General features: G+C 40.6%; 1 pseudogene; it reads right to left on the reverse strand.

Annotated features, from left to right (window-relative positions):
* Positions 1–2,542: 2,542 nt before the first annotated feature.
* On the reverse strand, positions 2,543–9,505 carry LOC122732323 (annotated as a pseudogene).
* Between the last annotated feature and the right edge of the window lie 5,980 nt (positions 9,506–15,485).

A 15,485-nucleotide genomic window follows, 5' to 3' on the forward strand; every position in this document is an offset into this window, starting at 1 on the left:
AAGGATTTTTAAGGTTTCTTGGCTCACAGGTTACAGAATAACTTCATTGGCATGATACAGATCAACCCATTTCAAATGTAAATCAGTTAAACAATACAAATCATTTTAACAGCTCAACTTAATTCATAGCAGATGCTATGAATAGATAGATGGAAACAGGAGCTGTATTATCAGAGACACAGAGGTCTCTACCTATTGGGGAAAGAAGATAGTGAATGGGAATTTCAAAGGAGCATTTAAGTTTGTTTATTCTCTTGGGGAAAGTAAATAGGGACTGTCTGGTTCACTTTGAAGTCTTTGAGCAAAGGGCATTTTGCTTCTATTAATCCAGGGTCTCATAAAATCCATTTGGGTAGTAAGGTACCTCCATCAAATCCAGGTAATACATATATTTATATTAACAATACATATATGTATACATACAGATAGATAGATAGACAGACAGACACAGACAGACAGATCGATAGATAGATCAATAAATAGATCGATATAGATAGATAGATAGATAGATAGATAGATAGATAGATAGATAGATAGATAGATAGATAGATGATAGAGAGATAGAAACTATCTGCTTTTAACCCTCTTAATGTATATGCCTAGCAGTTGGCTCTCTGGGTCAAAGGGTGTGGCAAGTTAGTAACTTTCCCCCCATCATATTCCCAATTGCTTTTCCTAATGGTTGGGCCAATTCACAGTTTCACTGAATATAACAGTGTGCCTGTTATCCCCCAGCCTCTCCAACACTGACAATGTTCCCATATTTTACCAGCAATCAACCAATCAATGAAGCATTTGCAAAGTGCTTATTAGGTACCAGGGACTGTCATAAACACCTGAGAGACAAATAAGAAGGGAAAGTCACCTGCTTCCAAGAAGTATATACTTTGATGGGGAAGAAAACATATCAATAGTAAAAAGGCCTTGAGATAAAAGGCAGTGAGGAAGGCCCCAGCTGCTGGGGAGCCTGGGAAAGACCTCATGCTAGAGGAGCTACTTGAACTGAGTCATGTAGGAGATCAGGGATTCTGCTGAGAATGGGAAGGGGGAAGGTCAAGCATTTCAGGGATGAGGGATGGCCAAGCACTACATGGGCTTGAATGGCTCTGGCATACAGTGGATTTAATAAATGGTTCCTTAATTCAATTATCCTAGAATATGCTCTTTGATCTTTTTACTTAATTCTTTTTTTTACACAGTCAGCTGAACACTAGAGATATAAGTACATCGAACAGGTTTGGTACATGAAATTGAACCTAAGGCTCTCTAATTATCCTTCCCATGACAAACCAGAGCACTGGGCCCCATCTGCACTAATCCTGTCAGCAAAGCAAGGCCTTCTTCCTTCTCCCTGAGGGAAAGTTGTCATCTGCTGGAGAACACTTGGTAAAAATAGATTCCTTGAAAAGACAGATGCTCATCTTTCACCAACTCTTAGGCACACAGACAGTAGCTGTATTGTAGAGTAGAGCTTGGTGGAATAGGATGTCTGGGCAGGAGCCGTTGTTGGGGCTGATGGGTGCTGGGGAGCTCAGTATGAAGTTATATCTTTTCCCTGCCCCAAAGCAGGGGCCTGAGTAGGAGCAGTGCTCATGCTGAATAAAGGCCTCAGTTTCCCCTTTAGCCAGAGTTAGCCTACAAGAGAAGTTATCTGCTTTCTGCCATTAAGAAGCTCTGCTTTGACTCCTGGAAAATTCTTGGCAGCATTTCATGCTTGGGGGCTGTGTGTATGTGTACTGGACTGTAAGGGCTCTGAAGAAGGCCCTCAGCATGTTGCAAGCTTCTTCCTTGTTGCTTCCCAAGAGCAACACTGTTATGAAAACCTCAACCATGTGTTTTTCATGCTAACATGTGAGGAAAGATGTGGTTCTGTGCTCCAAGTCACATGGCAGGCCAGTGATGGAGCCAGGGATAGAATTAACAGGGTGTTCCTCCCCTGCCCCCACCTCCTCTAAAAGAAGAACCCAACTTTTGAGGCTTTGTGGTCCTTTGGCCTTCTGTGGATGAGTCTAGGCCTTCTGAAAAGAGTCATTTGGATACCTTTTGGATTCTTAAAGTCCTCCCCCCCTCTGCTGCCCTTCAGCCATCTTCATGTATGCTGACTGCCACTCCTTAACTGTGTTACTGATATGGATCAAAATTGAGCACAACTCCCACCATCTTGTGTTAAATATGTTTTGTTGTTGGTATTTAGTTGTAGCCAACTCTTTGTGGCCCCATTTGGGGTTTTCTTGGCAAAGAGACTGGAGTGGTCTGCCATTTCCTTCTTCAGCTCATTTTACAGATGAAGAAAGTGAGGCAAACAGGGTGAAGAGACTTGGTCAGGGTCACACCGCTAGTAAGTATCTGAGGCTGGATTTGAACTTAGGTCCTCCTGACCTCAGGGCTAGCTGCCATAGGAGAGCTTTAGCTCACCAAATAAAGAGCCTCCTCGCCATGCTCCTCACCCCATGACTCTTCCATCAGATGTCTTTGCCTTTCTTTTTTTTCAAAAGGCAGAAATGAAGGTCTTTATTTCAAAATCTGATCATAGTTGGCCCTTTTATGGAATGCCAATGGTCACTTGCCATACCCATGCCAAGTTGTGTGTGTAACCAGTAAATAGAGTCTGGTCATCAGCAGACCGGGCTAAGGAAGTACACTGGGAGGCTCAGCCTTGCTGCTGGTGCTGAAGCTCATCCACAATGATTTGACCCTCTAGGTCCCAGGTCTGGATACTGGGCCTAGTGGCAGCACAGAGCCAGGAGCGATTGGGGCTGAAGTAAAGGGCATTGCTTATATCATCACATCCAAAGTATAGAGGGGTTTACCCTCACTGAGGTCCCACAGCATGGCTTGATCATCCTTGCCTCCAGGGGCACAGAGAAACTGTAACTGTGTTTGGGTAGTCTGTGTGGCCAATATGATTTGTTTTTAGTTTGCAGTTGGCCAAGTTCCAGACCTTGACCATCTTATCCCAGCCACAGGAGACAATGATAGGGCTGCTGCTATTGGGTGAAAAACGGACACAGGACACCCACTCTAAATGGCTCTCATCCTGCACAGTGTATTTACAGACACCCAGGGTGTTCCACAGCTTGATAGTCTTACCCTGGGAACCAGAGACAATCTGGCAGTTGTCTGAAGAGAAGGCTACAGTCAGCATATCCTTGGTGTGGCCAACAAAGCATCTGGTGGTAGTGACAGTTGTAAGATCCCACAATCTTAGTGTGCCATCCCAGGAGACCCAGAGTGAAAACTGGCCATCAGAGGAAATAACCACATCACTAACAAAATGTGAGTGACCCCTGAGGGCACATTGGGGGATCCCATAGTTTGTTTCATCTCTGGTAAACATGATAATGGTCTTATCTTGGGCTGACAGGATAATGTCTGGGAACTGGGGAGTCATAGCGATCTGGGTCACCCAGCCATTGTGACCTTTAAGGTTATCCCGAAGGGTACCTCAGGGGATCACTACAGGATTGCATTAAGAGAGCCCAGCCAGCGCGCCTACATGCTAGGAGCCCAGCAAGAAAAAAAAAACACAAGATGTCTTTTCAGGGAGACTTCAAAGGTCTCCTGATTGCAGCAATCAGCTTGGTCATGCAATCTTGGCATCTTCTCTAATCAGCCAGCTTTGGCGACATTTCCTTTTGCCTGAAGGCTTCTTGTGCTTTGTGGTTTAAGCATTCACAGCATTGTCCTTTGTTCCTTGGGGAGTCTCTGCCAATGCAGGTGGGTGTCTCTTGCAGGGGACTCCAAAACCCCAAGACAAGTTTGATCCTCTGGACTCTCCTTCTTTCCTGTGTTACCCATGCTGGGCAAGTCATTGACTCTCTCTGATCCTCATCTGTAAAACAGAGATAATGCCATTTGTATGATCTAAAAGAATTGTTCTGATAAAAGTGTTTTCTAATCAGGGAGTCGTTATTCTACCCCTTTATGTTTTTTTTTTCTTTGATGCCTCATCATAGTAGGGAGTTAATACTAGGTTCTGAAATAATAACGATGATAACAATAACTGGCATTTATATATAATTTTAAGGTTTGTGAAGATATTTTGCATAACTGCACATATATGACATATTGAATTGCTTGATTTCATAGGGAGAGTTAAGGAGGGAGGGAGGAAGAAAAATTTAGAACACAGAATTAGCTCAAAGACCTTAATCTCATCAGAGTGGGATCAAGGAGGGAATAACATACACACCCATTTAGGAGGAGTAATCTAACCCTACAGGAAAGCAGGAGGAGAAGAGGATAAGGAGGAAAGGGTGAAAGAAGGGAAGGCAGAGCAGGGGAGGGGGCAGTCAGAAGTAAAACACTTTTGAGGAGGAATAGGGTAAAAAATGATAGAAAATAGAGTAAATATCATGGGAAGGGAATAGGATAGAGGGAAATATTTATGAAGATTGACCATAATGGCAAAATGTATGGTACCTACTTTGCTGGGCTATTGTGAAGAAAATTCTTTGTCAAATTTAAGGTACTATATAAAAATTATGATGAACAGGATACTATCAGAAAAGTCTGGAAAGACCTACATGAACTGAAGCAGAGAGAAATGTACTGTATACAAAATAACAGCAATAGTGTAAGATGATCTGCTGGGAAGCATGTGGTTATTTTCAGCAAGGCAATGATCCAATATAACCCTGAAGGACTTATGAAAATTGTAGTTCATCTATAGAGAAAGAACTGATGGTATCTGAAAAAAGATTGAAACACATTTTTTTTTCTTTGACAATTCCTTAATCTGAAGTTTTGTTTTTTGACTGTTTTTTTCACAACCTAGCTAATGTGGGAATGTTTTCCATGACTACTCATATATAATTTATGTTGAATTGCTTGAGTTCTTGAGGGTGGGGGGGTGGGAAGGGAGGGAGGAAGAGAAGTTGGAACACAAAGTTTTAAAAAATTGATGTCAAAATTTGTTTTTACATATATTTTGGAAAATAAAATTCTAAACAGAAAGAAAAAAAAGAATTTTAAGGTTTGTAAAGTATTTTATTTATACCATTTGATTCTCATAACAACCTTCAGAAGGAGCTTTCATTATCCCCATTTTAAAGAAGAGGAAACTGAGGCAAACACAGTTAAGTGAATTACTCAGGGTCACACAGTAAATGTCTGAGGCAGGATTTCAGAGAAAGGTCTGTCTCACCTAGGAGGACTTTGGCTAACTCCTACAGTCCCTCTGTTGGTCCAGAAAACATGCTACTAACTGGGAGAAGTTGTCCTGATGTAGGAAGCAAAAAGGGGTTGATAGAAAAACCTAAGACCCAAGCTCTAGTTCAGATATGAGCTCTAAGAGGGATTCAGACCCCAGTTAATGGATAACTTACAAGTCAGGATGCTAAGTTCTCTTACCCAAAGTAATCAATACCTATAACAGGAACAGAGGGAACTAGGCCATAAAGGCCTAAGATTATAACAATGATACATTGACAGGCTATAGAAATTTAGAGTAGAAATAAATGATATAGATGTTTTGAAACTAAGCATGGGAATCAGAAAGAGACATGCGAAGAAAAGGCCAAATTTGTCCCCAGAGTCACCTTATGAAGTGTAAACCCCAAAAACACACCTCCATAGAAAAAGGTACCCTTCTCAGGGATTGGTTTAGGACCCCAGGAACTCCAAATTAGGATAAGCCCTCCTCTGTACCTCCCTAAGGTGGAGATTATTATAATGAGACTGATAATCAATTTATCTATACTATAAATATAACTGTCTTTTCTTTAACTATTTGAGAGATACCTTTCCACTATTATGGTTCTCTCCCTGTGGTGACCCACAGTATTGCAATAAAACTTGGGAAACTGAGTCACTGAGTCTTGTAATTCTTTTGGGATAATTCATGCTCAATTTGACTCTAATTTCATCCCACATCAGTCCCAGTACATAGAGCTAAGTCCTTGTGTGCCCCACTTGACTTTTTCTATCTGTCTGATTCTCCAGCTCCACCATTGCCGTATCAGAGGCCCTGGGATTCAGCTCTCTCTCTCTTTCTCTCTCTCTCTCTCTCTCTCTCTCCAATTCAATGTTTTCTTTTCTTCCTTTCTTCCTTCCTTCCTTTCTTTCTTTCTTTCTTTCTTTCTTTCTTTCTTTCTTTCTTTCTTTCTTTCTTTCTTTCTTTCTTTCTTTCTTTCTTTTTTTGTGAGGCAATTGGGGTTAAGTGACTTGCCTAGGGTCACACAGCTAGTAATTGTTAAGTGTCTGAGGCCGAATTTGAATCCAAGGCCAGTGCTCTATCCACTGCGCCACCTAGCTGCCCCTCTTTTCTTTCCTTTTAAAAAAAATTATGCATTCATTCATTTATTGATTTTATTTATTTATTTATGTATTCATTAATTAATTCATCTGTTTGTTTGTTTTACAAGGCAATGAGGGTTAAGTGACTTACCTGAGGTCACACAGCTAGTAAGTGTCAAGTGTCTGAGGCTAGATTTGAACTCAGGTCCTCCTGAATCCAGGGCCAGCCCTTTATCCACTGCACCACCTATCCACCCTGTCCCCCCCCCCCCCAGTGTGTTTTCAATGGAGTAATAGAGGACAGGACAAAGAATTCACACCTTTCACAGAGAGATCTTGTCATTGCCAGAAAAAATCTCTCTTTGGTGGAAGACTTTGACCTCGGGTGGATGAGACAGTCAGTGTGAGGATAATGCACTACATATACATTCATATTTTCCTACACAATACATGGGTCTATAGAGGTGTACACACACACACACACACACACACACACACACATACACACACTCAGCTTACTGATGCACCTTACAAATATACCACTTGATAAGGTGGGAAGAAAGCTGCAAACCATGCCCAAACTCCTACCTATGTGGAATTTCCCAGAGGAATATAGTAAACTATGCAGTGTCCATCTTTCTCTTTACCTTATGACTCAGCTGAGGTGTTTTAAGGGGGGATGGCCTCCATCTATGAAGCCAGATAGAAGAATCAAAGTTGAGTTTAGGTCAAAGAGAAAAACCAAAAGGCTGAAATTAGTGTTCAAATGAGAGATCGGCTTGGATGTTTAACTTGGAATCATTTCTGAGATATTCAGACATCCCTAAAAACTCTCAGTGAAATCTGGGAACAGACTTCATTGATTCCTCCCTTGGAGGGTGTGAGCCTGATTGGTAATGAAGTTCGACGTATCTTGGATAGCTAAGGGCTTAGATAGCACTGGGCTTAGAATCAGGCTGACTCATCTTCATGAGTTCAAATCCAGTCTCAGACACTGGCTGTGTGACCCTGGGCAAGTCACCTCCCCTTTTTGCCTCAGTTTCCTCATCTCTCTTAATGAGCTGGAGAAGGAAATGGCAAACCACTCCAGTACCTTTGCTAAAAAAACCCAGATGGGGTCACAAAGAGTTGGACAAAATGGAAATAAATATTCATGTCTTATTTGGTTTCCTGTTACTAGTCAGCATGTAGTCATTTCCCCAAATTCTATCTTTCCTGGGACTGGGGGGACTTTGTTTTCTTGTTTTGGAGGTTGCATTGTTCAGAAAGGTTTTCCATACAGGTGGACAGACTGTCAGAGTGTGCAGGGAAGACCTGGGTGGTAGCTGGAAATTCTCAGGAGAGCATTGGTCAGGGATCTCTTCTGTGCCTGACTGGGAGGATGGGATCAAAGAAGAAGAAACTAAATTATCAAGTTATAAATTAAACAATGAAGCCGCAGTAAAGTGCTTCTGAAGGAGCTGCTTTCCCAGGACACATTTTCCTTTTATTGGACTAAACAGGTCAGCTTTATGATGGAAGGATCTAAACTGAAGTGTCTCCTGTTTGCCATAATCATGTTTTATATGGTAATTGCAAGTGCTAAATGTCAGGTCTTCCTTCAGAGCATGGGCTGTAAATGAGAGAAGAGAGGACTGAGAATTGGGACACATTATGCTATTTGTCTCCATATCTATTGAGATTAAAGATTAGGGAATTAATCTGCTCAATCAGTTTCCACTCTTGCATTGAAATTGAAAATATAATTGCAACGAGCCTTTGCTTGATCTTAATTTGATGTTTTATAGAAACAAGCACATGCCATTTATCCCTGGGTGCTGAGGTTAGAATTCTTGGTGGTATTTGAGGGATGGTGAATTCCACTTACATGCCAGACTGTAACATTCTTCTCCTGCAATGATTCTTGCAGAGCAGTGTCCTGACTCTTGAGATGTTCAAAAATAAAAATGGCACTCCATGAGATGAGAAACCTGGCTATGTTGTCTGCAACATAACTCAGGCACCCTCCAAATTAGGGCCCCGTTTGAAAATACAGCCTTCTATTAGAATGGCTTTCACCCCTCCTTTGTCAAAGTAGGGTCTTGGACCAACGATCTCTGAGAGTCCTCCACCTTCTAAATAAAAGTCCTATGTAAGGACAATTGTCAGCTAATGGCTTTTAAGGAACCTGGGGAAATAGGGCTTCATATCTTAGGAATTAGAATCTTCAAAACTGAAATCAGAAGGTTTGAATTTGAATCTTTCTTTGCCACTGACTAGTGATAGTAAGCAAGCCATTTAAACTTTCTGAATCTTAGCTTCCTTCTCTGTAAAAGAAGGTCCTCTTTGGAAATGAAGGCTGAAAAACAACAGGGACATCATTCTCAAAGAATAGTTGGGTGGGGGAAGGGAGGCAAGCTGGCCATCTGAAATCATCCTAAAGGTGTGAGAATTATCATCATCTTCATATCTTTTTCAATATGATCCAGACAGCAATGGTCCTGGTAACAGTTCCTGTTTTCCTAGAATTCTTGTCTTTTTTATATTCTGTGCACTATTACACAGTTGTAGGCAAAATGGAGCTCATCCTCTGTAGGGTAGCTGAACTCATCTTCAGTAGTACTGCAGTAGCTAATGGGACAACAGGGAAGATAGGTACCCCCAATCTCTTCTCACATGATTTGTGAATGAAAAAAAAATCATTTCATTTAATATGGCTTAGAAATCGAGTACTTTGTAGAGGCTAAAAACATTGGTCTTAGGTTTTTGTACAGATAAATATTAGGTCTGGAGCAGTGTGGGCAATATAGTCTGGCTACAATACAGGTCATTATTTGACTTTTACAGGAAACATTGGAGTCTACTGGAAATTGGTACACTGGGACTTTGTCATCTTCCATCCCATGATCCTATATGCATTGTTACTTGTTGGGACGTCTTTCAACGACATCGATGACCCCCAATTTTCCTTATCTTCTTTCTTTAGGGGAAGGGAAGTTGCTCCCACCTCTGAATTATTTAATTCTAAAGCTTCTGCAACCAAGCTTTAAATTGATTTTGAATCACTATCTTGAATCTTTGCATCATCTTGATCTTTTGCCATTTGTTTTCAATTGTTGATTAAAGGAACCTTTGTATATTTTTTGGTTTTCTGAGTTCCATGCTTTATGCTTCAATTTTATTGCCTTTAATATGGTGATATGACATTCAAATTACCTACCATAAGTATCAGCTTCATATTCATGTCATCTTCCAATGCCTTCCTACCAATCTTTAGTAGCTTGCTCATATTGGCTCTGAGATGGTGGTACTAGATGTCTATCCTTAGGAATGTTTGTAGGTAGCTGTATTTTTTCCTCTTCTCTGTTTTAGCTCAGAAATGATTGCAGCATGATCTGTTGAGTGTAGGTCTTACACATTTTTTTTTTTTTTTGGTGAGGCAATTGGGGTTAAGTGACTTGCCCAGGGTCACACAGCTAGTAAGTGTCACGTGTCTGAAGCCGAATTTGAATTCAGGTCCTCCTGAATCCAGGGCCAGTGCTTTATCCACTGCACCACCTAGCTGCCCCATCTTACAACATTTTTAAGCCTTCCATTAAACACTGTGGGAAGATAAATTCATTCCTGATGGTTAGAGCCAATGCCAGCTTTTGAGATGACCCTGCTTTGGTACTCGGCTTTTGGTTCAGTTGCATTAATGCCACCAAACTCAAAAAGGTCCTTTCAGAATTCCAAACTGGGGATGCCCATTTCCTTTTCAAAATCAATGAAGACATCAGTGCCTTTGTGTTTTCTGATTGGCTATTTTCTAGAATTTCTTGAGGATGCAATAATTGAGGATTTTTCAGTGACTCCAGGGGCTTCAACTTTTCCCTCTTCAAATTTTAGTAACTGATTTTATTTTATCTAATGTAGATTCCTTAGAAATGCCCTGCACTGATATTCAGTGAGTTATTGTGTAGCTGGTTATACTACTGACACAAGGCAGTAGGAAGGCATTGCCTAGTGAGATGTTTCCAAATGTGTTATGATATGGTACTAGTCTCTACCCCAATGTGGTTTCAGGGTAGGTATACATTTAACACTTTCATTTACTCTACAAGACTTCCTGCAGTTAACTGCTAGATTGGGAAGGAAAGTGGAAAAGAGCCCTGGCTCTGAGGTCAGAAGGCATGCTGGCAATTTGCATGCCCTTGAGCAAGTCACTCAACCTCCTAGACCCTCAGTTTCTTCACATGTAAAATAGATGTTTGACTAACGGCTTCTGAGTTTCCTTCTAGTTATAAAGTCTATAATTCATTCATATCAAGCTTTGAAATACGGCTTAGCAAAAATAATGGGCTTTACAGTCAAATTTAAAAAGGGGTTATTTTTTACTTGGAGAATAATTAAGGACACTGAGAAAGAACTTTTTTCAGGAAGTTGTGAGGATTCATTGTATATAATGACACCTGCCAAGTTGAAAGTTAGGAAGAGGCAGAGATGTACTAGAGCCATCTTGAAATGAGATAGGAGAGATGATAGTTAAATTTTCATTGTAAGCATATACACCTCAGAAATCAGCAGATGCCTGAAATCAGGTCTTGATTTGCTTTTTTGTTGAATGTTAGATGTGAGAAAGTGATGGAGGAAATGTTAATGATAGAAATTAAATTTAAACATGTGTACTACATACTTCTTTTTCATTTATTTACTTATTCATTCATTGTTTTATTGATTAATTAATTAGTTTATGTATTTATTTAAAAAGTCAATTGTTAAAATATCTACCAGTACACCCCCAGGGAAGAGAGTCATGGTTGAATGATTAGCTGCCCTCCCAGGACTATAATAATGATGCTTAATTCTTCCATGGAAATCTCTAAGTTTCCCAATTAAGACTAGGTTTTAAAGGTTAGTCAGACTCATTCTTCTGTTAGTCTAGAAGATACACACAAGGAGCATGTGAGCATAATGCAGTGCCCAGGAGTTTTCCACTCACTTTTCTTCTTCTCTTTTTAATATCAGAAGGCCTGCATGTAGCAGTTGCTCTACTGACAGCTCCCTATTGCAAAGTCCATCATTTGCACATGGACTTGTCTTTATTGGGTGCCCTTACTTTACTGTCAAAATTTATTATCTCCCTATAGCTTTTAAATGTAATCCTTTCTACCAGGAGAACAGCCTTCACTTCCTCAAGTTCAATAAAGAGTGTTACAATACCTTGGAATATAATAATAAAGTTGCTATGGTTTTTCTGCAAGATATTACAAAAGCTCTTGGACATATGTACTCTGGGAAATGAATAAAACATCCAAGTGGAAGAGCAAGAAAATAGAAGGATTTCTCTGAGTGTGTAAAACTTAATGGGATTTTTAAGTGCTAAAGATAGTTTTCTCCTCTAAAGCTAGATGACCTCAAAAGCATTTTTAAAAATTGCTCCTTTAGAACAAAGTTGTCTCCCATCCATCTGTTGGGATCAAAGAGGATTCCATGACAGATGGAATCATGTGGATAACTTTGTTTAGTTCTTTGCTGAGTATTGACATTAAGTAAGGCAGCAAATCAGAATCATCTGCTTACCTAGGAGCATGGCACTGCCATGGAAACTGTCCTTCAAAAGGCCAAACACAGGATGAATTCCCTATTGACAGTGAAATACTCCACATGCAAATAACATTATGTTGATTCAAATGTGCCCTGAAATACTACAGGTCCTCCTTGATGAGTCTGTGGGTCTAATCCCAAGTATCTAGGATGGTCAATTAAAAAGATATGTTTTGGCAACCCACATAGGAAGAACCAAGCAGATAAAACATTCCTACTGCTCAGGCTGTGACATAGAGTTGTATGGGCAGCTCACTGAGATAGGCCATCTCTGCATATCCACCACATCACAAATGGACCCAGGATTGATTAGGATCAGAAATTGAATAATTTTTGCTGCTATTTATATGGGTGCATGTTAATAAAATGTTAAGCTCCTTAAGGAAAAGGACTTCCTTTTTTTTTTTTTGTCTCCATATCCATGGTCCTGAGGTACTTAATAATTCCTAGTAATTGGAGGATTGATTGATTTCAGAGGGCACGAGAACATTGGAGGACATGAACAAAAGATTCATGCATCTCTAGTGGTCTGGGTAGGGGAAGGGACTGGGAAGCAGGGGTTGGGAATTTGTCCACCAGAGTACAGGAAACAACTCCTAGAGAGAGTCATGGTAACTGGACAAGATCTAGAACTTGAGGTGATCATAGAGCCCATGAGTTCAACCCTAAATTCTACACATAAGAGAATAAGGTACATAGTTGAAGTAACCTTTCCAAGGTTATAGAAATAGTACAGAGCAGAGCATTGGGGAATCCCAAACCTCATGCCACTTTCTCATTATGATTGGAATAGTTTTCTCATTCAAATCTCATGACTGCTCAATGTCTCCATGTTTTTCAATCTTCAAATTCCTTTAAAAGGTGGTTTGTACATTATTGCACAGTTATCCAAAGACTTTTGTCTCATTCTTGTTGCTGGAGGAAAAAAAAAAACATCTGGGGATGATGGCAAATGACAGAGTTCAAGATCTAGGTGTCATTTGGTTTTTTAATGAATAACAGTTGTTGCATATTAGAAGAGTTGCTTCAACATGATCAAAGGGCTCACTCAAGTCATGTGACCCTAAATCAATATGGCTCCTGCCACAGGGTTGGGGAGGACGGTGTCTGCTGAAGCAAACAGCTGCCTTTGTCTCCCGCGTTCTCAGCCTGGGAAAGTGGATGAAAACCCGCCTGCTGAGCATTTAAATGAATTATAAATCAAACTTAATGTCCTCCATTTTTCTTTTGTTTTTGTGGTAAAGCAGGAAGTTTCCAGGACTTCCTTTGTTTTTCCCTCTCTCCTTCCCTCCCTCCTTCCCTTCCTTCCTTCCATCATAAATGATGCAGGAATTGATCTCAATATGATGGGACTGTCTTGGCTACAGTCTTTCAGTGAATGTATGCTGTGGTAAGTATTGACCTTGTCAAGTGAAGACAGCTGAATTATGATTCTGTAACTGTGAAAAATGCTACTTCTCCAATATTCAATTCATTTCCTGTAAACTTCCCTGCTTGGCAGTACCAGACCTTGGAAATGTCATCTTTATCCATCATGAGGTGATCTTTTACCATTGCTTATGTAGTAATTCTGATTTCATTTTTGGCTTTTCTAAAGAGAATGTTATTTCCCTATTCAATCTTCCCCAGCATTTTATTACAAGTGTCATTGAAGAATCTAGAATCACTATTGTCAGAAAAGTCATTGTTTTTTTTTTTTAAGATGACCTTAATTTTGTCTAAAGTAGTCAACAGAAGGACAGCTTTCTTTGGATAAAGGAGATAGACAGCTGCATGTGTGTGTTCTAGTTGTCAACCTATTTCTCTGATTCATCATTACAGCAATTTGGCAGAAAAAACTCCATCCATCAAGTATGTGCTAGACCCTGGGCTTGGCACTTTTCACATAAAGACAACAGTCCTTGGCCTCAAATACTTAGTATTCTCTCAGAGAACATCAAATATACACAAACAATTGTATTCCAAATAGAAACAAAATAAACACAAAATACATTGTGGAGGGTGGGGGTGGGAAGGGCCTTAGCAGCTAGAGGATCAGTCCCTAATTCAGCTGACTAGCATTCATTAATCACCTACTATGTGTCAGGCCCTGGACTAAATACTGGAGCAGGAAAGTTTTTGTGAGGAAGGTGATTCTAAAGCAGAGCTTTGAGGGAAATAAGGGGCCTAAGAGGTGGAGGCAGGAGAGGAGTGCATTGTGGGAAGGAGGGACAGCTACACAAGGGCAAGGGGCAGGAGATAGAGTCCTATGTTTGATAGAGCTCCAGAGGAAGGTCAGTTTGGTTGTACCTGAGTGAGGGGCAAAAGTGGGAGGCTCATGTAAAATGAAACTGCAAAGGTAGGTGGGAGTCAAGTTTCAAAAGGTTTAAAAACTGGACAGAAATTATATTTGATCCTGGAGGCTACAGAGAGGCATCGAGGATTGAAGAGGAACAGCATGGTCAGACTTGCACTAGATGGATGGACTGGTCTGGGTTGTAGCTATAATGGGGGAAATGGGGTACAGGGTTAGGTTAGGGGTTGGGGTTCTTAGGAATTCCTCTTTAAAGAATTACACCCACTTGCACACAAAAGTAGTTAGAATAAGATGGCAGTTTATTTAGGGGCAAGGGAAGGGAAGGGGGGAGAAGGGAAACCATGACAGAAATCCTTAGACTTCTCATGGGGAGATAGGCACAAAGCATGTGGCTCAGAGGTACCAATCTCCTCAAGCAGGAGAATGGCAGGTACTTTTATAGAGGACTGATGGGGGGAGGGGTGACCATTTGACTGTGAAAAGTTCCTTTAGTGGGGGAGGACCATCCCCCACTGGTGGTAGCTGGGGGAATTGGGTGAGGAATGGAGGACCATCTCCCACTGGTAGTAACTAGAAGAATTGGGTGAGGGGTGGCTATAGATCCCACTTCAAGACACAAAGGCCTCAGTCACACCGAAATTTATCTCCCCAGGGTAAGGGAGACCAGAATGAAGGGTGGGAATCTGAAGCTAGCTCAGTCCAATTTGGTTCCGCTTATCTCTCTAGGTGTTATCTGTCCTCTGGTTTAGTTTCTCAAGGAGAAGATTCCTTGATGTGCCCAGAGAACTTCTGGGGTGCTCTGCACCCCATGACATAGCCAATAGCTTTGTTCTGATGTTTTCCTTTTTTATATGCACACACATACATGTATGCATGCATATTTATATGTGTATGCATGTATATATGTGCATGCATGTATATGTGTGTATGCACACATACCCTAAGAAATTCAATTCAATTTACTTCATGCCAGTTCAATTCAATATTTACTTGAGCATCTCTTTTGCATCAGGCATTATACAGGTACTAGAAATACAAAGGAAGAAAGGAAGGAAGGAAGGAAGAGCTAATCCTGTCCCTGAAGCAGTTTACCACCCCTCCCCAACACACACACCTCGCCAAGTCCACTCCCACTGATGGACCAAGTGTTCAAACAGATGAAAACTCTCAGAATTCTAGGGATATCCTGGAGGAGTTGGAATCAATCAATAAATATTTATTAAGCACCTATTCTATGCAAGGTACTGTGCTAACCAGTGGAGTTACTAAGAATGACAAAAGATAATACCTTTGAGGAGCTCACAATCAAGTGAGGGAGATAATATAGAAATAATCACATAAACAAGCTATAGATCGGATAAGTAGGAAATAATAAACAAAGGGAAAG

Source organism: Dromiciops gliroides, chromosome 6 (assembly GCF_019393635.1).
Source record: "Dromiciops gliroides isolate mDroGli1 chromosome 6, mDroGli1.pri, whole genome shotgun sequence".
Lineage (NCBI taxonomy): Eukaryota > Metazoa > Chordata > Mammalia > Microbiotheria > Microbiotheriidae > Dromiciops > Dromiciops gliroides.